The sequence below is a fragment of the Macaca mulatta genome, chromosome 7 (genome assembly GCF_049350105.2).
Source record: "Macaca mulatta isolate MMU2019108-1 chromosome 7, T2T-MMU8v2.0, whole genome shotgun sequence".
Lineage (NCBI taxonomy): Eukaryota > Metazoa > Chordata > Mammalia > Primates > Cercopithecidae > Macaca > Macaca mulatta.
The window spans coordinates 138,432,592-138,460,222 of record NC_133412.1 but is presented as its reverse complement, the minus strand read 5'-3'; the positions used below and the strand labels follow the sequence as shown (position 1 = coordinate 138,460,222).

The 27,631-nt window shown below is 44.0% G+C and overlaps 1 protein-coding gene across 2 annotated transcripts in view; it reads right to left on the bottom strand.

Annotated features, from left to right (window-relative positions):
- Nucleotides 1–27,631, bottom strand: part of FUT8 (fucosyltransferase 8) — a 472,318-nt gene that overhangs the window by 406,876 nt on the left and 37,811 nt on the right. For both annotated transcript variants that reach the window (XM_077938183.1, XM_077938188.1), the window contains exon 2: nucleotides 3,066–3,151. The gene's annotated coding sequence lies outside the window, so the exon portion shown is untranslated. The remainder of the gene's footprint in view (nucleotides 1–3,065; nucleotides 3,152–27,631) is intronic.

Sequence of the window (27,631 nt, the reverse complement as noted above, 5' to 3'; positions counted from 1 at the left end):
GAAAAAAACCAACCTACCAACTGAAGAACCACTGCGTTTTGGGGATCCCTAGTCTTTACCTGAAACACTGGGAATTACCTCTTCCTCTTATTCTGCATTCCTTTAGGATAGTTAAGGACAAGTTCCAGCTCAGACAGGTAGCAACCTCCGCTGCTCTGCCTGCCTGACAAGGTGAGCCAGCTTCTCATTTCCTTGTCTTGTCTCAAGGTGTGTACGTGTATGTGTGTGTACGTGTGTGTGTATGTATAGGGGAGGATCCCCGACAGAGTCTTTCTTCCAAGTCCCAGCAATTTGGCCGGGCACAGCGATTCATGCCTGTAATCCCAGCACTTTGGGTAGCCAAGGCTGAAGGATTGCTTGAAGCCAGGAGTTCAAGACCAGCCTGGACAACATTGCAAGACCTCATCTCTACCTAAATAAATGAATAAATAAATACAACCAAAACCAAAAAGTTGCCAGGCAAGGTGGTACACACTGTATTCCCAGCTACTCAGGAGGCTGAGGTGGGAGGATCATGTGAGCTCAGGAGGTCGAGGCTGCATGGGACAGCCTGGGCCCAACTTCTCCATCATGACCACTGCTCGGAGACTGCCATATAAGAGAGAATTTTGGAACTGTGAGGTTTGACCCTCATGATGGACCCGCTGCTCTGACTGGCTTGCTGTGAGCTGTCACCCCACCCTATTTCTCCTCACCCTTCAACCACAGCTCCCAACCTGAGTGATCACCAGGCTGTGTGACCCCCACTGCACCCCCTGCCAAGAGTGAAAGGGAGGACAGAGTCCACTGGCTGGTCCTTCCTGCAAAGTTTATGAAACGGGAACAGTGTCAGCAACATCTCCCCTCCCCTGACTCAGCAGCGTGCACTGTCAGCACTTCCAGCCTCCCCGTGACAGTGCACTCCATGGAGAAATAAAAAATAACTGCTCGTTAGAAAAATGAGAGAGTCCTGACCTTTTCCCATTGATTTTTCCCATTTTTTAATTTAAATATCTGCGGCCTGTGGGTATTAGCATCCACTGTCAACTTTCTCGGTGAAGCCATTCCCTAAGGTCCTTCCCCTCTTCACAGGAGACAGGATGTTTCTTAACCTACAGAAGAAGTTTGCTTTTCTTCTCTGAGGACCTAAAGGGAGTTTACCAAATAATATTTTCACATATTTCACTCGATCCTCTTAATTGTCTTGTGAAACAGGCATTATTATCTCCATTCCACAAGAGAGAAACAGACGTTCTGAATGATCCAGTGACTTGCTCAAGGCTGCTGAGTTCGTAGGTCCTGGACCTGAGAATTGACTTCTGCCTCCTGACTCTAAAGTCTATGCCAGGCTAACAAATCTCAGGGTGGGGGCTGGCACAGTAGGAGTGTAGTGTGGGAGACAGAATCTCAAATCCTTGTCTTTCCCTCTTTTCATAGAGCCCAGACATTGTGAGTTAAAAATAATAATAATAATAATAATAATTCTCAGGCTGGGTGCGGTGGCTCACGCCTGTAATTCCAGCACTTTGGGAGGCCAAGGTGTGCAGATCACTTGAGGTCAGGAGTTCGAGACCAGCCCAGCCAATGTGGCAAAACCCCATCTCTACTAAAAACACAAAAAATAGCTGGGCATGGTGGGGGGCGCCTGTAGTCCCAAGCTACTCGGGAGGCTGAGGTGAGAGTGAGAGGTGATAATGTGCTAGCAGCCCTCACTCTCAGCGCCCCCTAGGCCTCAGCGTCCACTCTGGCGGCACTTGAGGAGCCCTTCAGCCGGCCACGGCACCATGGGAGCCCCTCTCTGGGCTGGCTGAGGCTTGAGCCTCCTCCCTCTGCTTGCCTCCTCCCTCTGGTATGGAGGGAGAGGCGTGGGCGGGAACCGGGGCTGGCTGCCTTGCTCGCTGGTCAGTGTGAGTTCTGGCAGACGCGGGCATGGGCTCCGCGGGCCCTGCAGGTCCCACACACAGAGCAGCCAGCCGGCGCCGCCAGCCCAGGGCAGTGAGGGGCTTAGCACCCGGGCCAGCAGCTGCGGAGGTTGTGCCGGGTTCCCCAGTGCCGGCCCGCCGACACTGCACTCAAATTCTCGCCAGGCCCTAGCTGCCTCCCTGAGGGGCAGGGCTCGGGACTTGCAGCCCGCCCTGTCTGAGCTCCTCCCCCTACGGTGGGCTCCCTGGCAGCCTGAGCCTCCCGGACTGGTGCCACTCCCTGCTCCATGGCGCCCAGTCCTATGGACAGCCCAAGGGCTGAAGAGTGCAGGCGCGGCTCGGGACTGGCCGGCAGCTCCGCCTGCAGCCCTGGTGCAAGATCCACTGGGTGAAGCCAGCTGGGCTCCTGAACTGGATGCCGACTTGAGGAACTTTTATATCTAGCCGGATGATCGTATGTGCACCAATCAGCATTTTGTGTCTAGCTCAGGGTTTGTAAATACACCAGTCAGTACTCTGTATTTAGCTAACCTAGCTAGTGGAGACTTGGAGGACTAGCACTCTTGTGACTCTGTGTCTAGCTCAAGGATTGTAAATGCACCAATCAGCACTCTGTGTCTAGCTCAGGGTTTGTATATGCACCAATCAGCACTCTATGTCTAGCTCAAAGTTTGTGAATACACCAATTGGTATTGGTACTCTGTATCTAGCTAACTCTGTATCTAGTTAACTAGCACTCTGTGACTCTGTGTCTATCTCAAGGATTGTAAAGGTACCAATCAGCACTCTGTCCAAACGGACCAAGCAGCTCTCTGTAAAATATACCAATCAATCAGCTCTCTGTAAAATGGACCAATCAGCAGGATGTGGATGGGGCCAGATAAGGGAATAAAAGCAGGCTGCCGGAGCCAGTCAGTGGCAACCCGCACGTCCCCTTCCACAAGGTGGATGCTTTGTTCTTTGGCTCTTTGCAATAATTCTTGCTGCTGCTCACTCTTTGGGTCCACGCTGCCTTTATGAGCTATAACACTCAGCGAGAAGGTCTGCAGCTTCACTCCTGACAGCAAGACCACGAACCCACCAGAAGGAAGAAGCTCCAGACACATCTAAACATCTGAAGGAACAAACTCTGGACACCCCATCTTTAAGAACTGTAACACTCACCGCGAGGGTCCATGGCTTCATTCTTCAAGTCAGTGAGACCAAGAACCCACCAATTCCGGACACAGGAGGATCGCTTGAACCTGGACCTGGGAGGCAGAGGTTGCATTGAGCCAAGTTTGTGCTACTGCATTCCAGCCCAGGAGACAGAGCAAGATTCTGTCTCGAAAAAAAAAAAAAAAAAAGTCAAAGAGAAAGAGCAAAAAAAATACACTGACCCTTAGAGCAACGGCTTTAAACTTTTACAAATGTGACCCATTTGTAAAAGTACATTTTATATCTTGATCTGGTACATCACACACTTACACGCACGCACGCACACACACACAACTGGGCCAAAAGCTTTAGCAAGAGTAATATACTCTGATATATTTTGTTCTACTCCATTGAATTCTTTTTTTCCCCTTTTAATGATGGTTTTGACCCACAACATTGATTACCCACAATTGAAAAATGCTGCCTTAAAGCATAAACTATGCATTCAGAGACAAGCTCTCATACTACTCTTGTATAAAGTGCCAACTTATACAGTGCCCCAACACAAGAGTCCGTGTTCAGGAAATACTTGTTGAGCCTCTGGGCTTTTAAGGAGCCAATAATCCACAAGTTAAACAACTTGTTCTGGAAACTCCCCAGTTTGGTTTATGTGGAAAAGATCATGCTAATTCCAAATCCCAACAAACAAATCATTCACACACGTGCATACAAAAGAAAAACCTGGAAATGGATCTCTGTTGTGAATCTAGACTTGAAATTTTAAAATAAAATACTAGCAAATAGATTTCTTTCAGCAGGCATGAGTTAAGTGTCTGCCCAGTGCTGTGCACTGTCCTAGTGTCTAGAGATACAGAAACAAATAGGATCCAGGCCCTGCCCTCAAGGAGCTGCGGAGTGGCAGGAGGCTGAGAAGCAAAGCCTACAGTGCAGTGTGATGAGGGTAGCACAGGCTGTCAGGGAGTAGAAGGAAGTTATCTACCCAACCTAAAGGGCATAAAGATGGTTTCCTTGGAGCTACTCAGAGCCTAGACTTGAAAGGATGTAAGTTAGGTGGGAAAATAAATGGAGGACAGAGGTTTCAGGCAAAAGGAATAGCATGTGCAATGCTGTGGCAGTCACAGTTGATTGTCTATCCCATAACCAATCCCTATGTTCCGTGCTGGCAGTATGTTAATTATTTTGGGAAGGCATGGAGAGAGAGTGTCTACTACTCCTCTATATAATTTAGGGGGAAATCCTGACTAATATGAGCCAATCATCATGATCCCAGGATCCTTGCCAATTATTGGTTTAGGAATGAGCATAATAAGACCTGAGTCTGGCCAGTGAAATTTCAGGAAAGAACTTCCAGGAACAGGCTTGGGAAAAGGTTTCCTTGTTCTTAAAGAGACTCATGGTAAGAAAGAGTCTGTTTTGGCCAGGCGCGGTGGCTTACGCCTGCAATTCCAGACCTTTGGGAGGCCGAGTCGGGCCGATCACCTGAGGTCTGGAGTTTGAGACCAGCCTGGCCAGCATGGTGAAACTCCGTCTCCACGAAAATACAAAAATTAGCTGGGTGTGGTGGCAGGCACCTGTAATCCCAGCTACTCGGGAAGCTGAGGCAGGAGAATCACTTGAACACGGGAGGTGGAGGTTGCAGTGAGCCGAGATCGCACAAATGGACTCCAGCCTGGGCAACAAAGCAAGACTCCATCTCAAAAAAAAAAAAAAAGAAAGAAAAGAAAGAAAGAAACTGTTTCCTTCAGCTAGATGCTTTACTGTGTCAGTGAAATTCCTGGCTGTGATGTGGTCATTTCGTGCCCACGAGACAATCTACCTGGAGGGTGCCAAACCAGAAAGACAGAAAAACCAGGGACTTCAATGACTTTATTGAGTAGCCGAATTAACCAACCCTAGAGCTACTCTAGCCCACAACATGATGTCATCATGTAAGCTAATTGATTTTCCCCATCGTAAAAGTCAGTTGAGTCGGGGTTTTGTGTTACTTGCAGTCAAAATGAAATTAAACGAACTGGGCACAGTTGAGTTTACCTGTATTACCAGCTATTTGGGAGGCTGAGGCAGGAGGATCACTTCAGTCAAGGAGTTCAAGGCCAGCCTGGACAACATAGTGAGACCCATCTCTTAAAATAAAAATAATTAAATGAATGCAAAAGCTATAGACAAGGAAAAGGCATGTTCTGGGTTCTGCAAGGCAAAAATTGAGATCCAGAGGCCAAATCATACTATACTACAAACTTTAGCTTCAACATGAGATGCAAATGGCTGGTAAACATATGAAAAACTTGACCTCACTATTAAAGATAAAAGCACTTTGAAACTAAAATGAGATGTCATTTTTCACCTCCAGATTGACAACGATCAAAAAGCTTCATCATATCCAATATTGTCAAGAAGAAACCAGCACACCTATATGTTGCTGATGGGATGGTAAATGGCATAAATCTATGGACAGTAATTTGGTAATAACTTTCAAACCAAAAATGGACTTGATCTGACAATTCCAGTTTTAGGTATTTTATCCTACAGATATAGTTGGATGTATGGAAAATAACATGCACAAGGATGTTAGTTACAGCATTGTTTGTAAAAGCAAATTGGCTAACAACTATTTAATTGTTCATTATAATAAGGGATTGATACATTATTACATTCATATTGAGTTATATGCCACCATTAAAAGGAACGAAACAGTTCTGTACCTATTGATATGGAACTGAATCAAATAAATATTGTTAATCAAGAAAAGCAATATGTTAAATAGTACAGAATGGTATGCTACTAATTTTTTTTTTTTTTTTTTTTTTTGAGACATAGTTTCACTCTGTTGCCCAAGCTGGAGTGCAACGGCATGATCTCAGCTCACTGCAACCTCTGCCTCCTGGGTACAAGCTGGTATGCTACTATTTACGCATATAGGGAAGAATATTTGAAAATACATAAGACACGTTTGGAATAATCGCAAGAAACTGATAGTATCAGCTTCCCTAAGGAAAGGAATTAAGTGGATGGAAGTCAGGCAAGGAAGGGAGACTGACTATCACTGTATATACATACCTTCTGAATTTTGTGCCATGTACATACATTGCACATTCAAAATAATTCATTAATAGAAGGAGGACTTAATTCCCCAAATAAAAGAATATCTTAATTGGAAATACCACAACCTATTAAGCTCAAAAGAAATTGTTTGATTTTTTTTCTATAACTGCAAAAATGGCATTCAGTATTCAATATACATTCATTTTTAAGTGCTAGTAGAGATAGAATGAGTCTTCTTAATAAAGAGTACCTAATATTGGACATCATATTAAATTATGATTTTTGTAGAAGACATTGTCAATCCTTAGAGATCACAATAAGTTGCCTCCAAAAAAAGCTAGAAAGAAAATTAATCTCAAAATTAAATTAGTAAGATCCTCATACCACAAATGTGATTAGCTACATATTTGAAGGTAAATCTAAAGATTGTAATTTGTGACTTAAGAGATTAAGAAGAGACAGTATTCCAGTCCAGGTGTTCTGGGAATAATTTCAGGGAGGCAGGAGAACGTAACAGTAATGCCTCAAACGGAAACTTGAACCCTAGCTGGAAAAAGACCTAGTGCATGTGGGGGAATTAGTCAACCAGGCAAACACATCAGTTCCCCCTAAACATGGCTAAGTGGGGAAGAATCTCTTTGCCAAGCAGACTTCCACGTATACTTCCAGCCTTAGCCATAACCTGCCTTAGCTGGGAGATAATTCTTGAAATTAGCTCACTACTTGGTACGATTTCATGCTTCTTAAGCATCTCTGAATAATCTGGCTGTCTCTGAGGTTTATCTAAGGAGAGAACATATATAATGGTCAGGCTGACTTGAGCATTCTAGTCCACTCAAAGATTGTATTTTAATTGTAAACTGCTGAACTTCAAAGTCCCATTTCAGTTTCAGAGGTTCTCCCCCAATCCCCACCACCACCTCCCACCCTGGAATCAGCTAAGGTCCCAGTTGCAACTCCATTGCAGGACATCTTGTTACAGGTGTGTCTTCTGTAAAAAACCCTCTGCAGACAACTCTCCATCTCAGAGTCTGTTTCTATGGCACCCAGTCTAAGATACAATGTATGTATGCAAACATATATACGTATATACATACATTTCTTTATAAAGAAATCTATAAAACCTTCTATGTGATGGCCAGGCACGGTGCTCACACCTGTAATTCCAGCACTTTGGAAGGCCAAGACGGGCAGATCACCTGAGGTCAGGAGTTCGAGACCAGCCTGACCAACATGGAGAAATCCCATCTCTACTAAAAATACAAAATTAGCTGGGCATGGTGGTGCATGCCTGTAATCCCAGCTAGTCAGGAGGTTGAGGCAGGAGAATCACTTGAACCCAGGAGGCGGAGGTTGCAGTGAGCCGAGATCATACCATTGCACTCCAGCCTGGACAACTAGAGAGAAACTCCGTTTCAAAAAAAAAAAAAAAAAAACTTCTATGTTATCTGAAAAGATGTGAATGAATGGAAAAATAGAAGTTCCTGGATGGGAAACCTAAATATTATATAAATATGTGTTTCCTACAATTTAAGTTACATATTTAGCAGAATCTTGGTAAAAATCCCAGAAGGATGTTTTTAAACATATGACAAAAGAAAGGAAGAAAAGGAAAATTCTAAACAGGCAAGAAAGAAAACAGGCCTGGCACAGTGACTCACACCTGTAATCCCAGCACTTTGGGAGGCCGAGGTGAGAGGATTGCTTGAGGCCAGAAGTTCGAGGCTACAGTGTGCCATGGTTGCACCAATGCACTCCAGCCTGGATAACAGAGAGAGACCTTGACTCAAAAGAAAAAAAAAGGAAGAAAACCTGTTGCAGAGGGGAATGAAAGAAGGTGAACAAGATCTATCAAAAGTAAAAACCTGTAAAAAAAATAAAATATTGAAATTTTTTCTTTGTAGAGATGGGGTCTCACTGTTACCCAAGCTGGTCTCAAACTCCTGGCCTCAAGCAATCTCCCCCCTTAGCCCCTAAAAGTGCTGGAATTACAGGCATGAGCCACCACACCTGGCTTCCTGTACTGAGATCTTAATTTAAGAATAGCTGGGCGCGGTGGCTCACGCCTGTAATCCCAGCACTTTGGGAGGCAGAGGCGGGCGGATCACGAGGTCAGGAGATCGAGACCATCCTGGCTAACACGGTGATATACACCCTGATATGCTTTGGCTCTGTGTCCCCACCCAAATCAAATGTTGAATTATAATTCCCAATATTGAGAGAGGGACCTGGTGGGAGGTGATTGGATAATGGGAGTGGATTTCCTTCATGCTGTTCTCGCAATAGTGAGTGAATTCTCACAAGATCTGATGGTTTAAAAGTGTGTGGCACTTCCTACCTCGCTCACTCCCTCTCTCCTGCTCCACCATGAGAAGATGTGCTTTGCTTCCTCTTCGCCTTCTGCCATAATTTTAAGTTTCCCCAGGCCTCCCAGTCATGCTTCCTGTTAAGCCTGTGGAACTGAGAGTCAAACCTCTTTTCTTCATAAATAACCCAGTGTATGATAAAGCTATCATGATACAATGAGATAAATGAATATTTTTCTTTTTCTTTTCTTTTTTTTCTTTTGAGACGAAGTCTCACTATCACCCAGGCTGGAATGCAGTGGTGCGATCTGGGCTCACTGAAACTTCCACCTCCCAGGTTCAAGTGATTCTCCTGCCTCAGCCTCCCAAGTAGCTAGGATTACAGGAGTACACCACCACGCCCAGCTAATCTCTCTATTTTTAGTAGGGACAAGGTTTCTCCATGTTGGCCGGACTGGTCTGGAACTCCTGACCTCAGGTGATCCACCCGCCTTGGCCTCCCAAAGTGCTGGGATTACAGGCATGAGCCACCGTGCGTGGCCAAATATTTTTCAATAAATGGTGAATGGATAACTGACCAGCAATTTAAGAGAGAAAGGAAGAATTTAGATGTACACCTTATACACTTAAATTAATTTTGTTTGACTTAAAGTCTTAAAAACATTTAATACTGTGAAGTTCAGAAGAAAATAGGATTGAAAATTTGTCAAAACAGTAGTGGGAAGATGACTCTATAATTGTAAGCAATACTAATTGCTTATAGTGTAAGCAATAGTATATTGCTTATAGTGTAAGCAATAGTATATTGCTTCTAGTATAGCAATACAGTATACTACACAGAAAATATTAAAGTACTTAACTACATAAAAATTTTTTTAGGCCGGGCACAGTGGCTAACGCCTGTAATCCCAGCACTTTGGGAGGCCGAGGCAGGCAGATCACAAGGTCAGGAGATCGAGACCATCCTGGCTAACACGGTGAAACCCTGTCTCTACTAAATCTACAAAAAATTAGCCGGGCGAGGTGGCAGGTGCCCGTAGTCCCAGCTACGCGGGAGGCTGAGGCAGGAGAATGGTGTGAACCTGGAGGCGGAGCTTGCAGTGAGCTGAGATCACACCACTGCACTCCAGCCTGGGCGAGAGAGTAAGAATTTGTCTCCAAAAAAAAAAAAATTAAAGAAATGTTATATATAACATATCACCAGAATTAACAACAAACAACATACCAGGAGTTATATTTACAAGAACCATGTCAAGAACTCAGATAAATTGATAAGAATCCCATTAAGACCTCAGCTGATAACTGAACAAAAACTAACAAAACAATTCATGAAAGAACAAATATTAACAAACACATAAAAGTAGTCAATTTTACTAGTTATCAAAGAGAAGCAAATTAAAGGACGCATGGTATTTTTTCACTAAATTAATTAAATTAACTTTATTAAATGAACTCCTTTACTAAATTAATCCCTACCAAATTAAAATGGAAATCCCCAAATCCAAACCCAGTAATATCAGGACCTATATTCCTTGGGTAGTATCACAAATTGATGTAACCAATTAGGAAAGTAATTATAAGTCCTAAAAATGTTTATGCCCTTTGACCTAATAAATCTCTTTGGAGAATGAATCCACAGCAGAGCAGCAGAAGCCTAAAGACATCGCCAAAACTCAGTTTCATCCTTTTATGCTTTCCCTGAATTAGGCCTTCCCAGACCTGTGCTGTCCAATACAGTAGCCACTGTCCACATGCACCCCTCTTTCCTCCACAAGGTCATAAACTCCATAAGAGGTACCCTGTCAGTCTTGTTTCCTGCAGAATCCTAGATCTTAGAACAGTGCCTGGCACACAGTAGGCATCAATAAATACTTAGTGAATGAATTTATGAATGAATGTCAAGTTATTCCACCAATCTTCCCCAAATATGCTTTGAGCTTTCTTGTCTCCAAGAAAGTCTTGCCTCAAAGTATGTTTGCTTTTGCCCTTTTCTACCCAGAATCTTTATTGCTTATCTAAAACGATGTACTTTGAGCTTCAAGTAGAAACTGCCCAACTCAAAAGCATTTCACGATAAGGAGATTTTTTTTTTTTAATCTTACAAAAGAAATTCCGAAGTTATGCAGTTCCAGGGTTGGGTAATTCCATAGCTCAGCAATGTTCTCAAGGAACCATCTTTGTCCACCTTTTCTCTCTGCCACTCTGCAGCTGTTGCCTTTAGCTTCCCCTTTATGTTTGCAAGATGGTAACAGTAGTTCAAGCTCTATGTCCTTAATAACATCTCAAGGCCAGAGTACCTTACTTCCTTTTGAAGACTTAGAGATTTTCCCAGACATCCCTTCTGCAGAGTTCCCTTTCATGTTCCATTGTCCAGAACTATAGCATATGCCCATTATTTTATTGTATTGTATTTTTTTTAGAGACAGGGTCTCACTCTATGGTCCAGGCCAGAGTGCAGTGGCTCAAATCATGGCTCACTGCAGTGTCAAACACCTGAGCTCAAGCAATTCTCCCACCTCAGCCTCCTGAGTAGTTGGGACTCAAGGTACACACCACCTCACCCTGCTAATTTTATTTTTTATTTTTATAGAGAGGAGGGCTCACTACATTGTCTCCAGGCTGGTCTCAAACTCCTGGACTCAAGCAATCCTCTCATCTTGGCCTCTCAACGTATGGGGATTACAGACATGAGCCACTGTGCCCAGGCCAGTACATGCCCATTCTTAAACCAGCCCATTTCTAAACCAGTTACTGGCAAGAGTAGAGAATTTTCATGATTGGCCTAAAGAATCCAGATTCACCTTCCTCGGGCTGGCTGAGTCCCCCATCCCAGAGCTCCTGGTTGATATAACTTAAAGAAGTGTGACTAGGATAGGAGGCTGCAGTCCAGGAGATAAAATGGTCTCAAAATAAGCCCTTGAGACTTTTTATAAGTCACAAAATCCTACTAGATTTTCAAAGTGCAGCTCAAATCTCGGGTCTTTCATTAATCCTTCCCTTATTATCTTAACCAGAAGCAGCCTGTCTGTCCTATGAATTTAAAACCTTGAGTTCAGGCCAAAAACACTGGAATCATTCCTGATTTATCTCTTTATGTCATAAATCATAACCCTATATCTCATCTATCTTGTCTACTCTACTTTCATTATGTATCAGAATCTAATCTCATCTCACCACCCTTAGTCCTATCTCTCTGGTCCAAGCCACTATCATCATCATCTCATCCCAGATTGTTGCAGCACCCTTCTCACTGGCCTCAGGCTTCTCCTTGTGCAGTCTTGGAGTCCGTGCTTACAGAGTGATCCTTCCAAGGTGTGAGTCCAATCATGTCACTGCTCTGCTCAAAATCCTCCAGTGGCTTCAGAACAAAATCCAAAGTCCTTACCACCACTTGCAGGGTCCTCAGTGATCTGCTCTGTCACCTCTCTCATGTCCTCTCCTGCCCACAGTCTCCTGCTCACTACTTTCCAGCTACACTGGCCTGCTTGTTCTTAGAACTCACCAAGCATACTCCTTCCTGAGAGCCTTCGTGCTTGCTGCTCATCTTGCTTAGAAAATTCTTCACAGACTCAGATGACTCACTCCCTCCTTCTTCAGGTTTTGACTCAAATGTCTCCTTACCAGAGAGGTCTTCTCTGATCTCCCATCTAAAAAACCACATTCTCTTAACCATGTCACTCTACCCTCCTTAATCTGCTTCATTTTCCTTCAAAGTACTTCCCAGAAGCTGGTGTATTATACATATTTATTTGCTCACACTCTGTCTTGTCTCATCAGAACATAAGATCCAGGGGGCGGGGGAATAGGGGAGGGATAGCATTAGAAGAAATACCTAATGAAGATGACGGGTTGATGGGTGCAGCAAACCACCATGGCACGTGTATACCTATATAACAAACCTGCACGTTCTGCACATGTACCCGGAACCTAAAATATATACATATATAAAGAACATAAGATCCATAAAGCCAGGAGTTTTATCTGTTTTGCTCCCTGTTTTTGAGACAGCCAAGTATAAAGGGGTCCCCTGAGAAACTCCAACTGGCCTGCACACTGGGAGAACAGGGTGGAGCTGCAGAAGTTCATACGCTTTGCAGCAGGGAGGAGCCTGGCCTCTCCTGATCCAGGGTAGTACCTGGGATTCAATAGGTGAGGCAGGAGAAACCAGCTAGCAGGACTCTCACTTCGCTGAGAGTCCCTGTTTCCATTTATTTTCCTTTTTGCCCAATAAGTTCCATTTTTCTCACCCTTCAAAATGTCTGCAAGCCTAATCTCTCATGGCTGTGTGATAAGAACCCGGCTTTTAGCTGAACTAAGGAGAAAGTCCTGTAACACTTTAGCCTCAGAGCTTACAACAAAACACAATTAGTGCTCCATATATATTTGTTGAATACTTATGTATTCCTTTAACGTTTCTTATCTGTTGGGCATGGTCTCCAGCTGTTATCTTTACACACATCCTGTCTCTTCAGCGGGAACGTACGATTCTTAAAGGCCAGAGCTGAGTCTTAAAGCTCAAGGTTTTACACAAAGAGGCCACTCCAAAGTGTCTGTTGTTGACATTTGCAGGGAGGATACATCGGGGCAGTAACAGCTGTTGTTATGTTACCTCACCCGCTCTTGGCAGGGCCCTGAGAAGCTGACGTATGAGACACAACAGCATGTTTAGGAGAGGGTGCCAGGCTTGGTCTTCTTCCCCAGAGGAGGGACCAATTTGAGTCCTTGAACAGGAGCAAGGCGGCATCTCTCTGATACTAAAAGGAGAATACGGGCAGCACCTTTCCTACCTACATTTCCCCTAGAACTAGTCTTTCCACTTGGAAGTTTGTTTACAATTCCACGTTCTTTGCAACTGAATTGGGCCTCACCCGCATTAATTGGTGGCAAAGGTCACTACTTAACAGATGCTAAACAGAAGCAGAGCAAAGTTCAGGGTTGGTAAGGTCACACAGAGTCATTGCTCAAATTTAGGAAGGAAACTTCAGGTCCCACCCCCTACTAGCCCCTAGCGTGAGGTGGGGCCCCAGGAGGGGCATCTGAGCCCCAAGAGAGCGGCTCTCTTTAGCACCTGCTCTAGTTTCTGCACAGTTCTACATAAATTCAGCAGCAAGGCCATTTACCAGACACAAGGGAATCAGGCCACTTTCAAATGTCAATAGCATTACGCTTGCCAGGGGAGAAAGGGACAAGTGAGGAGACTGAAGACAGTGCTTTCAAGAGAAGAAGAAAAAGATATTGAATGTGCACTCACTAAGCCAAAAAAGCAAATGCCAGGAAAAACCGTGAGCCTTGTTTGAAACCAAGTCTGCGCAGAAGAGTCCCAGGTGTAGGGAAGGAGGAGCTGAGGTGGTCTGAGGACGCACAGCAAACGCCCTCGGGGGTGGGGCGGGAGGAGAGAACATATTTTAAGCAACCTTAAAAGACTCGTTTTAGCATTCCGCAGGAAATGAAAAGCAGATGTGTTGGTTTGGAACTTGTTTACATATTTGGCCTCTGAGAAGCTTCCAGGGCAGTTAGGACTGGAGAGAAGGGGTATTTTAGGCAAATACTATAGTCTCCACTTGGAGAGAGTGGGGCCCTTCTTCATTGGCTCACTGCTTCTTGAGAAGCAAGCATTTAAGCTGAAAGACCCTCCTTGTCCCTCTCTAAGGCAGGTCTGGCTAAAATAAACTGGGATTTGATACACAGAACTGATCTCCTTGTACCTTCTTACAGAAACTAAGGGTGGTTGCACCTTATCTCTTGCTTTCAAGTCACACCCACTGGACAGAGAAGCGAAATCAGAGGCCTGGACATTGGGAGGATGATGGGATGGTTTATACCAAAGGTCCTGAGATTTGCAGAAGGCTTGTTAGAATACAGATTACTGGGTCTCACCAGCTTGGCTGAGCTAAGGTGAGGCCAGTGACTACACACTGGAATCATCTGGAGATTAAAATAGACTGGTAGCTGGGCCCTGTTCCCACAGATTCTGATACTAATTGGTCTGGGGTGTGACTTAGGCATTTTTAAAAATTATTTTTAATATATAACAGAGAGGGAGTCTTACCATGTTGCCTAGCTGGTCTCAAACTCCTGGCCTCAAGCAGTCCTCCTAACTCAGCCTCCCAAACAGCTGGGATTATAGGTGTAAGCGACCATGCCCAGTTGACTTGGGCATTGTTTAAAGCTCTTCAGATAGTTTAAGGCCAAGGTTGAGAATCATTGAACTATTTCTCTTTTACCTGCTCTCATCATTCCATCCCTAGATTAATTTAAATTTACCTTCATAACATGTTCCTAGAGTGGTTAGGACCGCAGGAGACCGTGGGATCTAAATTAGGCACAAACCTAGACTTAGAGAAGAGGCTAAAAGAATATTGCTCTCTGAGACATCAACTATCAAAAAATCTATGTAAATGCAGGCAATTCACCTTTTTTGTAATATGTCCAGGAAATGGCGCTCCTTAAAAGATAATTTTTAGTTGCTGCTAAGAGACAGGAAAAGTAGCAAATCTTTAACACTTATTGAGCATTTATTATGTGCCAAGTACTTTTCCAAGTGCTTTCATTTTAAATTAATTTAATTCCCACAACAGCTCAATGGTGTTGGAACTGTTATCATCCCCCATTTAATAAATGAGGAAGCTGAGATACTAGGAGATGAACTAATTCGTCCAAAACCACACAATTAGTCAGTGGCAGAGCTGGCTTTCAAACTTTGGTGTGCCTCTAAATTATGGAGACTACAGAGACTGTTGAGAAAGAAAAATAGCTCAGATCAGTCCGAGCTATGTGAAGTATGCAAAATGTATCAAGCCTGGAGAGACATGAGTATGGGGTTTCAGTCACATCTCTGCGCCCATGCCCAGGGCAACTGTGGAAAGGCATTTTGTTTCTGCTTAACTGCCTTACCCATTATCTTCATGTTGGAATTTGTGATGCAAAAAACAACACATACCCAATCAATAGCTTATGTTATTTTAGTATAAATTCTTGGTAAACAATTTAGGAACTGCCTCTTCTTTTTTCCTTAAAAATCTTCTTGTAGTGATTTCTAATCAGAGTGTGTGTTTAGGGCAACTTGAACCTGTGCTCCCGGGTGGCCACCCTCAAGCTTTGAGCTTGAATAAACTAACCATGTTAACAAGAATTCTGGACAGAAATATAGTTATGATTAAGCATTAATTAGGCTGCACTTTGGCTCACTTCCTTGTAACAACAGAAAGTGAAAGTTATGGAGTACTAGATCCTGACCACTTGCATCCTCATTGTTCCTACAGACAGTATTTCTGTCTGAGGTTAGAATCATGAGGCCTCTAGTTAAGACAGACAGAATCTCTGACATTAGAATCATAAGGCTTTTGTTTTAAGAATTGCTTAAGATGTTTTTCAGATCCCAAATTGGAGCTGATGCCAACAAATTTGAAGACCCCCAGAGGACAGCAGAATCAGCATGAGAACACAGTTTCTTCATCTCCCTGTTCTATGACTTCATCTTGCACCCTTGGGCTAAGCAAAGATCTCCACACTTCGGCCCACTCCAAAATCACTAAAAATTCTAGCCCCAGCCAGGTGCTGTGGCTCATGCCTGTAATCCCAGCACTTTGGGAGGCCAAGGCGGGTGGATCACCTGAGGTCGGGAGTTCAAGATCAGGTGATCTCGAACATGGAGAAACCCCATCTCTACTAAAAATACAAACAATTAGCTGGGCATGGTGGTGCATGCCTGTAATTCCAGCTACTTGGGAGGCTGAGGCAGGAGAATCGCTTGAACTCAGGAGGCTGAGGTTGCAGTGAGCCAAGATCGTGCCATTGCACCCCAGCCTGGGGAACAACAGCGAAACTCTGTCTAAAAAAAAAAAAAATTCTAGCCCCAAATTCCTTGGGGAGACTGATTTGAGGTTTCCTCCCATCTCATTCAACTGCCCTACAATTAAACCTTTCTCTGCTACAACTAGGTGTTTCAGCATATTGACTTGCTGTGCACATTGGGCAATGGAACGATTATGGTTACAAACTCTATATTTAATCATCTCTTCAGAATGTCATTAATTTAGGCTGTGAACCCCAAATATCTGAGACAGGTCTCAGTCAATTTAGAAAGTTTATTTTGCCAAGGTTAAGGATGCACCCATGACATAGCCTCAGGAGTCCCATGACATGTGCCCAAGGCGGTCGGGGCAAAGCTTGGTTTTATATATTTTAGGGAGACATGAGACATCAATCAATATATGTAAGACGTACATTGGTTCAATCAGAAAGGTGGGACAACTTGAAGCAGAGAGTGGGCCTCCAGGTCATAGACAGATAAGAGACAAACATTCTTCTGAGTTTCCAATTAACCTTTCCAAAGGAAGCAATCAGATATGCATTTATCTCAGTGAGCAGAGGGATAACTTTGAGTTCTGTTTGTCCTCTATCCAAAAGGAATTTCCTTGTAGACAAATTGTGAGGTGGGTATATAGCTTTTTTATCTTAGTAGCTATCTTTTTTTAGGAATAGAATGGGAGGCATGTTTGCCCTAAGCAGTTCCCAGCTTGACTTTTCTCTTTGAGGGGGCGTCCCAAGATTTATTTTCCTATCACAAGGTTGACACTGTTCAAAATACTAATGACCAGGCTCTAACCCAGACCAATTGGATCAGGATCTCCTGGAGTGGGTCTTTATCAAAATTATTATTATTATTTTGAGACGGAGGCTCACTCTGTTGCCCAGGCTGGAGTACAGTGGTGCAATCTCGGCTCACTGCAACCCTCCACCTCTTGGGTTCAAGCAATTGTCCTGCCTCAGCCTCCTGAGTTGCTGGGATTACAGGCACACGCCACCACACCCGGCTAATTTTTGTATTTTTAGTGGAGACAGGGTTTCACCATGTTGGCCAAGCTGGTCTCAAACTCCTGACCTCAAGTGATTCACCCGCCTTGGCCTCCCAAAGTGCTGGGATTATAGGCGAGAGCCACTCTGCCTGGTCTATCAAAATTGTTTTTAACAAAACTCCTAGAGAGTTGTTGAACAAGATATGGGGCCACTGTTGGGGGTTATTTATTTATTTAGAGACAAGATACCTCTGTCACCCAGGCTGGACTGTAGACGCACTAACATGGCTCACTGCAGCCTCAACTTCCTGGGCTCAAGTGATCCTCCTGTCACAGCCTCCCAAGTAGCTAGGACTACAGGTACACACCACCATGCCCAGCTGATTTTTTTATTTTTTGTAGAGACAGAGTCTCAGTGTGTTGCCTAGACTGGTCTAGAACTCCTGGCCTCAAGTGATTCTCCTGCCTTGGCCTCCCAAATTTCTGGAATTACAGGCTTGAGCCACCGTATCCAGCCTCACTGTTGGGGTTTAAAATAAAGACTTTGGAATCAGATTATCCTAGGTTCATTATTTTGCCACCACTTACAACTGGAATCTTTTAACAAATTCCCCATTCTCCCTTTGAACTTTCATTTCCTCATCTGCAATGGAATGACTATACTTTGTCCTTGAGATTGTTCTGAAGATTACACGGGTTTAAGGTACTTAGCATAAAAATAAAGGCAGGAACATTGCAACTCTAGAAGGTCATTTTGAGACATTAAACAGGTCCTCCCTTCTACCATCAACACCACACACTTCACTGCATTCTACTGTTCTGCAGTCCCAGGCATGCCCTGCCCCAGGGAAAAGTGAGGTTATCATAGCTGGAATGCCAAGAAAAAGAAAGTCAGTGCTTAACTTTTGAGATTCAAATGAGATTGCTGAACACAAGACTTAGATTTGAGAGAAAAGACATTTTGAACATTCAGGGACTATTTGGCCCTAAATAGTTACTTTGAACCAAATAAGAATGGTCCAAAAGAACTCCCCGCACTCCTCCACGCAAGATTACCAGCCCCTAGATAGTTTTGTAGGGTTTTCTAGTCTGGAGAGATGTGTGGTTTCCAAGGAAGGTCCCTATCATCTTCCCAGGGTGAATTCTTTTAGCAGAGAGGAACTCTGGCTGGCAAGTAGAACACAATGATAAGCCTTGAGGAAACTAAGAGCAGAGGAAACTTGTATCTACTTCCTACCTAGGGAGGGCAGCTGACCCCACAGATTTGCTTATGCTACAGTGATATGGGGTCAACAGAGCAGAGATGGCTGTTCAGGTGATGGGGGAGAGAGCTCAGTGATAGCCTTGTTTCTGGCTGTGGTAGCTGTGGAAAAGTAGCTGGACTGCCCCACTGTCATGCCCTGAGAAGTGCTCAGAAGTGAACTGAGAGGGAGAGTTGGCAGCTCAAAGTGGTCATGCCATGGAGGAACAATGCTGGATGGCAGAGCAAACCAAAAATTCTAAGCCCCCAGCCACCTGAATGCACCTCCTCATCTCGGCAAAGTGCATTCCAATGTTAACCTGAAAAGTTAGTTCAGGCCATGATGGGAAGGGGGGGTCAGACATGCTTCATTATACCCTCCTCCCTTTGGGAATTCAGGAAAAGCTGACCAGCATTAACATCAGCACAGACCTTAAGACTTGTTAACATACTAAGTCTGACAAACGTTTACAGTCTATTCTGTCTGAAGCCTGCTGCCTGGAGGCCTCACCTGCATGATAAAATCTTGGTCTCCACAACCTCTTATCCTAACCCAGGCATTCTTTTTTTCTGAGACAGGATCTTGCTCTGTTACCCAGTTTGGAGTGCAGTGGTACAGTCTCACTCACTGCAACCTCTGCTTCCTGGGCCCAAGCAATTATCCTGCCTCAGCTTCCTGAGTAGCTGGGATTGCAGGCATGAGCCACCACCCCAGTTCATTTCTGTATTTTTTGTAGAGATGGCATTTCATCATGTTGCCTGGGCTGGTCTTGAACTCCTGAGCTCAAGTGATCTGCCCGCCTCAGCCTCCCACGGTGCTGGGATTATAGGCATGAGCCATTGCACCGTGCCCAGAGATTCCTTTCTATTGATAATAACTATTTCAACCAACTGCCAAACAGAAAATCTTTGAATCTGCCTATGACCTAGAAGCCCCTGCTTCTAGTTGTCCTTTCTGAACCAAACCAATATACATCTTACAGGTATTGATTGGTATCTTATGTCTCCCTAAAGTGTATAAAACCAAGCTGTAGCCTGACCACCTTGGGAACACATTCTCAGGATCTCCTGAGGGCTGTGTCATGGGCCATTGGTCACTAATATTTGGCTCAGAATAAATCTCTTCAAATAGTTTACAGAGTTTTACCCTTTGTCAAGAGCAGCATGAGTTGAGCAAACTAGATGGGCATGCAGCTGCCTTAGAGGACAACACAGGGCTATGCTAGTATCTTTGGATGCCCAGAGATGAGCTGTTCCCCATCTCTGGAGCTACCAACTCAGAGCACAACGTGTTACATGGGTCCCCCCTTCCCACTCTCCTGCAATTGAGATTCCAGCTAAAGGAGATCAAGGGAGAGAGGATGAGTATGAATGAATTTCCTACTGGATTAATTTTTCTGCATTACACAGAATGAGAGTCTAAGATCAAAATTATGTTCTGTTTTAGAAAATCAAAGATGTATTCATACATATCTGAAACTATCTCATAAAATTAACGCCTGCTAATTATTAGAACTATCAAGATTCCCGAAACTCTGCAAGACAAGCAAGACGTAGTAAGGCTCCCTAAAAAGTAGCACAACAATCAATATGAAATAGATTTAATCAGCAGATATCTTTAAAATGGCAGTGTGTTTACAAGGAGTTTTGAGTAACATAAAAAAATTGAAAATTAAATATTGAGGCCAGGCGCAATGGCTCATGCCTGTAATCCCAGCACTTTGGGAGGCTAAGGAGGGTGGATCACTTGAGGTCAGGAGTTTGAGACCAGCCTGGCCAACATGGTGAAACCTGTCTTCACTAAAAATACAAAAATTAGCCGGGCATGGTGATGGGTGCCTGTAATCCCAGGTACTTGGTAGGCTGAGGCAGGAGAATTGCTTTAACCTAGGAGGCAGTGAGCAGAGATGGAACCACTGCACTCCAGCCTGGGTGACAGAGTGAGACTCTGTCTCAAAAAATAATAATAACAAAAATAAATAAATAAATATTGAAAAAGGGGAGTGGAAGCCCAGCATTATTGCAACACTGTCTAGGGAAGAAAGCCACTGTGTCTGTTAGACTGAATGGTTATTCCAGGTTCTGAGTGGTGTTCCTGCAGTCAAACATCCAGAGTTCCTGTGTTCTACTGTGGCCTGGATGCATAGCCCATGAACCTACTCAACTTGCTTTACTACAATTTGAAATTCACCAATGACAAACTTGGTTTTTCAAACACCTAAAGGAGAGAGGTGCAAATAGTAGGCACAAAGGCTCTGCTATGTTGAAAGGTGTGCCCTGCCCTGTAAACCCACACATTGGTGTTCTGGTTTACAAATAAGTCTCTGGTGAGTTCATTAATGGATGCCTCCTAGATAGGGTTGTCGGATTTAGCAAATAAAAATACAAATATTGGGGCCAAGTGCAGTGGTTCATGCCTGTAATACTAGCACTTTGGAAGGCTGAGTCAGGAGGATCGCTTGAGGCCAGGAGTTCTGGACCAGCCTGGACAACATACTGAGACCCTGTCTCTACAAAAAATTTTAAAAATTAGCAGCTGGGCATGGTGGCACATACATGTAATGTTAGCTGTTTGGGAGGCTGAGGTAGGAGGATCTCCTAATCCCAGGAGTTCTCAGGGTTGCAGTGAGTGGCAATTGCAGCACTGCACTCCAGCCTGGGCGACAAAGAGAGACTCTGTCTCTAGAACAAAACAAATATCACACGGGATACACTTATACTCAAAATTATTTATTGTTTATCTAAGATTGAAATTTTACTGTGTACTCTGTATTTTTCTATCAACCCTACTAGAGCCTACTGCTGCCAGGTATACTAATAAAATGGAGATCCTATATCTGCAAGGCTGAGGACCAGTCCCGACCCCAAGACCACCCTCACCAACATAATGCTGCTCTCAGGGAGCCCACCTAAGTAACCACCCCAAGGTTAGGTTAGGTTAGGTTTAGACTTTCACACACACACACACACACACACACACACGCACACACACTCTCTCTCACTGTCTCTCTCTCTCTCTCTCCCCTACCCTCCCTCCTTTCCCTCTCCCCCTCCCTCCTCTTCTCTCTCTCCTTTTCTCTTCTCTCTTCCTTTTATAAGTATTTTTTTATTAAAAATCATTTTTTTTTGTTTTTTTGAGATGGGGTTTCACTTTTGCTGCCCAGGCTGGAGTGCAATGGCATGATCTCGGCTCACCGCAACCTCCTCCTCCCAGGTTCAAGCGATTATCCTGCCTCAGCCTCCTGAGTACCTGGGATTTCAGGCATGAGCCACCACGCCCAGCTAATTTTGTATTTTTAGTGGAGATGGGGTTTCTCCATGTTGGTCAGGTCTCGAACTCCCAACCTCAGGTGATCCGCCCACCTTGGCCTCCCAAAGTGCTGGGATTACAGGCGTGAGCCACTGCGCCTGGCCAAAAATCATTTTTAACTGACACACACAACACTCCTATTTATGGGACACATAGTGATATTTCAATACACATATAGTGATCAGCAGATCAGGGTAATTAGCATATCCATCATCTTGAATATTTATCTTTTTTGGTTTACAGACAGGGTATTGCTCTGTTGCCCAGGCTGGAGTGCAGTAGCTTGATCACAGTTCATAGTTCACTATAACCTCAAACTCCTGGACTTAAGCCATCCTCCCACCTCAGCCTCCAGAGTAGCTAGGACTATATGCATTCACCACAACCTGGTTAATCAAACATTTATCACTTCTTCGTGTTGGAAACATTCAGTATCCTCTTTGAGTTATTTGAAACTATATAATATACTAGTGTTAACTATAGTCACCCTATAATGCTGTAGAACACTAGAATTTATTCTAACTTATTCCTCCTATCTAGCTGTAATTTTGTATGCTTTACAAATCTCTCCCTATACCCCCTTCCCGCTATCCTCTGTTCTACTTTTTACTTCCGTAAGATCGACCTTTTTTAGTTTCCACATATGGATGAGAACATGTGGTGTTTAACTTTCTGTTCAAGTTATCTGGCTCATTTCACTTAACACAATGTCCTCCATTCCATCCATGTTGCTGCAAATGACAGGATTTTATCTTTTTATGGCTGAAGAGTATTTCATTGTGTATATATACCACATTTTTTTTACCCATTCATCTGTTGTTGGACACCTAGGTTGACTCCCTATCTTGGCTATTGTGAATAGCACTGCAGTAAATATTGGGGTGCAGATGTCTCTTCAATATGTTGATTTCATATCCTTTTAGTATATACCCAGTAGGGGGATTGCTGGATCATATGGAAGTTTGATTTGTAGTTTTTTGAGGAAACTCCATACTGTTCTCCATAATGACTATGCCAGTTTGTGTTCCCACATAATAATCTTCATTCCTTCAAAGCCTTCTCTTATTTATACACAAAGTAAACAACTTCCCTTATTAAGCTTTCCAAGACTTTACCACCAGTTAATTCCAAGACCAAATTTACAACTTGGACAATACATATATAAAATTGAAAGTCATTTATTGGTGGCATCCAAGGAGGTAATGAACATTATTAACAACATCTATTATGTTGTAAGATTAGTTGCTTCGCTGCAGTAGCTAGTCAAATATGAATTCTTATTAACTTTCAACAAAGAGAATTTCTATTCCTTTTTTTTTTTTTTTTTGAGACGAAGTCTCGCTCTGTCGCCCAGGCTGCAGTGCAGTGGCGTGATCTCGGCTTACTGCAAGCTCCGCCTCCCAAGTTCACGCCATTCTCCTGCCTCAGCCTCCCAAGTTGCTGGGATTACAGGCAACTGCTACCATGCCTGGCTAATTTTTGTATTTTTTTTAGTAGAGACGGGGTTTTGCCTCTGTTGGCCAGGCTGGTCTCAAACTCCTGACCTCAGGTGATCCACCCGCCTCAGCCTCCCAAAGTGCTGGGATTACAGGCATGAGCCACTGTGCCCGGTCAAGAATTTCTCTTCCTTTACCTGAGTCTTCTTTCTGATTTTTGCCTGAATCATAATCCTAGGCTTTACTATCCATTGCACCCTGAGATCCTTAGCCTTCAGATCACTTTATAGAAAAATCAGTTAATGTGTCTCTGTAGGGCCACCTCATTTGTACCTAGGGAAAATTAAGTTAGGAGGATCACTGCAGAATAAACAGGGGAGCAGGTTTGACCTGTGATTCACTCAGCAAAAAAGATCTTTGCTCTGTTCCCAAGCCAGTTCTCCTTCTCTCTTTCTCAGCACTAACATAGTATAGGAGGTCAGTGTCTTTTTTTTTTTTTTTTTTTGAAACAAAGTCTCGCTTTGTTGCCCAGGCTGGAGGGCAGTGATGCAACAGGGCTCACTGCAGCCTCAACCTCCTGGGCTCAGGCAATCCTCCTGTCTTGATCTCCTGAGTAGCTGGGACTAGAGGCACACACCACCATGCCAGGCTAATTTTTTAATGTTTTTGTTTTTGAGACAGTATCTCACTCTGTCACCCAGGTTGGAGTTCTCAAGTGATTCTCCTGCCTCAGCCATCCGAATAGCTGGGACTACAGGTGCCTGCCACCATGCCTGGCTAATTTTTGTATTTTTAGTAGAGATGGGGTTTCACCATATTGGCCAGGCTGGTCTCTAACTCCTGACCAAAAGTGATCCACCTGCCTTGGCCTCCCAAAGTGCTGGAATTACAGGCGTGAGCCACGGTGCCTGACTCAGGATGTCAGTATCTTATACTTGACTGTGGCTTCCCTTTATCTTCTTCTAAAGAGGTTTCTGCCCTCTCTAGAGAGACAATATTGATTCCTTATCCCCAGATCAGATGGAGTTAAGTTCATGCTACTTGACTCAAGCCATCATCAACCTCTTCCATTCTAGACATAAAGTGCAATTTTTGCTAAGGAACTAAAGAGTCTCTCTAGTAAAGTGTGATTTAGGTCATTCTTCTAGAATTCGGGTTTTAATTCACGGCTGGCATTTCTGAAGTAGTTTAGGGTGAGCATCTGAAATAAATGACTCATCTCAGTCCTTCTATTTCTTCTATTTCCCATTATTTTCCAACTTAAACATCTCGGCACTAAAGATTAATTTATCCTCCCAATGCTGGCAACAGGCAAGTCATTCTGTAAAATATATTGGGAAATTAATGGACTTCCATTTGGGGAGAAGTAAACAGAAGTTGATAATATATATGCCTGTTTATCTGTAGACACACAGTATCGGGAGCTGAAGAATGAATAGTTCTAAGTCAGGCTTGTTGTTAGGTTGAAGAAAAACCCAACCAGCCAACCACCACTTTGGTTTTTCTCAAGCTGTCAGCTGAAGCAGAGAGAAGTAAAATGTTAAGTTGAGGGGTGTTTTAAGGAGCAAAGGAGATGCTATACTTGTTCCCATATTCTCCACCAAGTCAACCCTCCTTATGTGGCAGGGAGAGCTGCACTCAGACCCTGGATGCCCAGGGAGAAACTGGGAAGAGTTTCTGCTCCCATTGCAGGTAGGATCTGGTGGTTTGGTGAAATCCATGTGGTTAGGAAACCTCAGATTAATCACTGAGTGGTTTGGGAGACAGAGGTTGCTAGATGCCAGGGGCACTCAGAGGCAAAAGGACACTGAGGCATTATAAAGGCTCCTTCCATGGTGGGCACTTGACAGCAGACACAGCAACCTACGATATCAGCCTCAGCATTTACTCTTCTCCTGCTTCAGAGTGCAAAATATTTCCCTAGGTATTGAGCAAAAACACTGTGAGAACCATTCAACCTACTTCTGTATAAATGTAGTCCTCATACTACATTAGACTTTTTTTTTTTTTTTTTTTTTTTTTGAGACGCAGTCTTGCTCTATCGCCCAGGCTGGAGTACAATGGTGTGATCTCGGCTCACTGCAACCTCAGCCTCCTGGGTTCAAGCGATTCTCCTGCCTCAGCCTCCTGAGTAGCTGGGATTACAGGCATGCACCACTGTGCCCAGCTAATTTTGTATTTTTAGTAGAGATGAGGTTTTGCCATGTTGGTCAGGCTGATCTCAAACTCCCGACCTCATGATCATCCTGCCTCAGCCTCCCAAAGTGCTGGGATTACAGATGTGAGCCACCACGCCCGGCTGACATGATATTTTGTTGGCTAACATTAGTACAGCACCCTACAGTTTGTAAAGTGCACTCAGATCCATGGTCTTAACCAGTTGCACACAAACCTTATCATGATGTTCTATGATCATGAGCCATCAGTAAATAGTGGCGGTACTGAAGTTCTCCAGAACATGTCTCAGTCAGGGAAACCCTTCAATATGGTCTTACAAAGAAATATTAGTTTATTTGATAACTGAAAAGACAGAGGGTCTTGCTCTGTCACCCGGGCTGGAATGCAGTGGTTTGATCATGGCTCACTGCAGCCTTGAGCTCCTGGGCTCAAGTGATCCTTCTACCTCAACTTCCCGGGTAGCTGGGACTAGAGGCACACACCACCACACCCAGCTAGTTTTTAAATTTTTTTTTGTAGAGGTGGGGTCTTGCTATATTTCCCAGGTTGGTCTTGAACTTCTGGCCTCAAGTAAACCTCCTGCCTTGGTCTCTCAAAGCACTGGGATTACAAGCATGAGCCACTGCACCTAGCCATAAGGTATATTTAAGACAAAAGCTAATTGATGTTGGCAGGTAAAACTCAAGAAAGGTACAAGTACCCAGGTCCTCTGCTCTCCCTCGATCCTGTACACAGGTGGGCCTTTTAGGGTGCAGCTGGATGCACCATCAAACATCTGAGAAGGTGGCTCTTCCTTTTCATAGGTCAACTTGAGAGGGTCTTTGCTGTGGTGGGGTAAGTATTTCAGGGTTCAGACACTAATCAGCATGAGCTTACGGGCCAACAGCTTAAGGAAGTGCTATGAAATGCCCAGCTAGTGTCTTCAGGTCTCCTGGTACCAGAGGAAGTTGCAGTTGGGCACAGCCAGCCTCTTCTCTTGGGGAAAGAGGAAGTTAGCCCATTGCCAGGCAACCCAAAAAGAGCTTTTGTGACCATTCATTGGATATTCCTATTTGTCACACCACACTTTCTACCCATATCCCCCAAACTTAGCTAAGTACTCAGAACATAAAAAGTACGCCAAAAATAACTACGGCTGCCACTAATTGAGGGTCTATTGTATGCAAGTGACTTGGCATATTTTATGAGTAGTTCTCACAATGACTGTGCCAGATAGGTATTATTAGCTCTATTTTATAGATAAGGAAACAGAAGCTAGAGAAGGCTAAGTGACCTGCTTAGTAATATGAAAGTCACATAGAGCTAGTAAATGGCGGAGCTGAAATCTGAACCCATATCTCTGTGACTCCTTTTTCCCTCAGGCTGTGTAGCTTGTCACTGTGAACATCGGTCTCTCTCCTCTCCTCCCCACTGGCCTCCGTATATGTGTGTCTGTCTCCAGCTCCAGCTCCACCTGTCTCGCTGTCTCTGTTTCTCTCTCATCTACGGGTAGGTTCCCACCACTTCCTTTCCTGAAGTCCATGCCTTGCGTGCCTTCCTACTGAAATGTGCTTCACCAGTGAGGCCTCCTGACCCTTCTGCATTGTCACATGCTGGCCTGGATGATTTTTCTCACCTCACCCAGTCTAGTTTGCTCTCTACCTTCCAAACCCAGCAGGTACTTGAAAAGTAGTGGTCATCTGCTGTTAGTAAAAGCTCCAAGTAAAAAAAATGAAAGCTAAACTAGGAGCAGAACCAAAGGAAGTTAAGAGATAAGAACCAAACCTGGTTTCTCAGCAGGGCCCTTAAGGAAAGAATGACCCAAGGTCAGTCAAACGTGGACCCGAAAGCAGGAAGGGCCTCTGGCCTTTTCACTCAGCAAGATGCACAGGGAACAACCCAGAATATCGTGACTCTGGTCGAGGACGCTGGTGCATTCCCCAGGGACTTGTAAGCCCTAACAATCACCATCCTCCTCCTGCTCCTCCCCATCAAATGCATTTATTAAACAGCCTAATTATTAAACAAGGCAGGTGGAAGAGAAAGGTGGGAAATTAGAGGGTTGAATCAAGCTTTTGAAAAAGCTAGAATAATGATTCACTGTGTGTAACCTTTCATTTGGAGAAAAAGTGGATGTTCCTGATCCAGCCAGGTGCATTGTTAGACCTGTAGGGGAGAGATAGGGAAACAGACCATTTTTTTCTCTCTCAGTCACAACCACCGTGAGCTCAGAGCTGAACTGCCAGGCCTCAAGAATAAATTCAGAGGATTTATTCTTCTAAC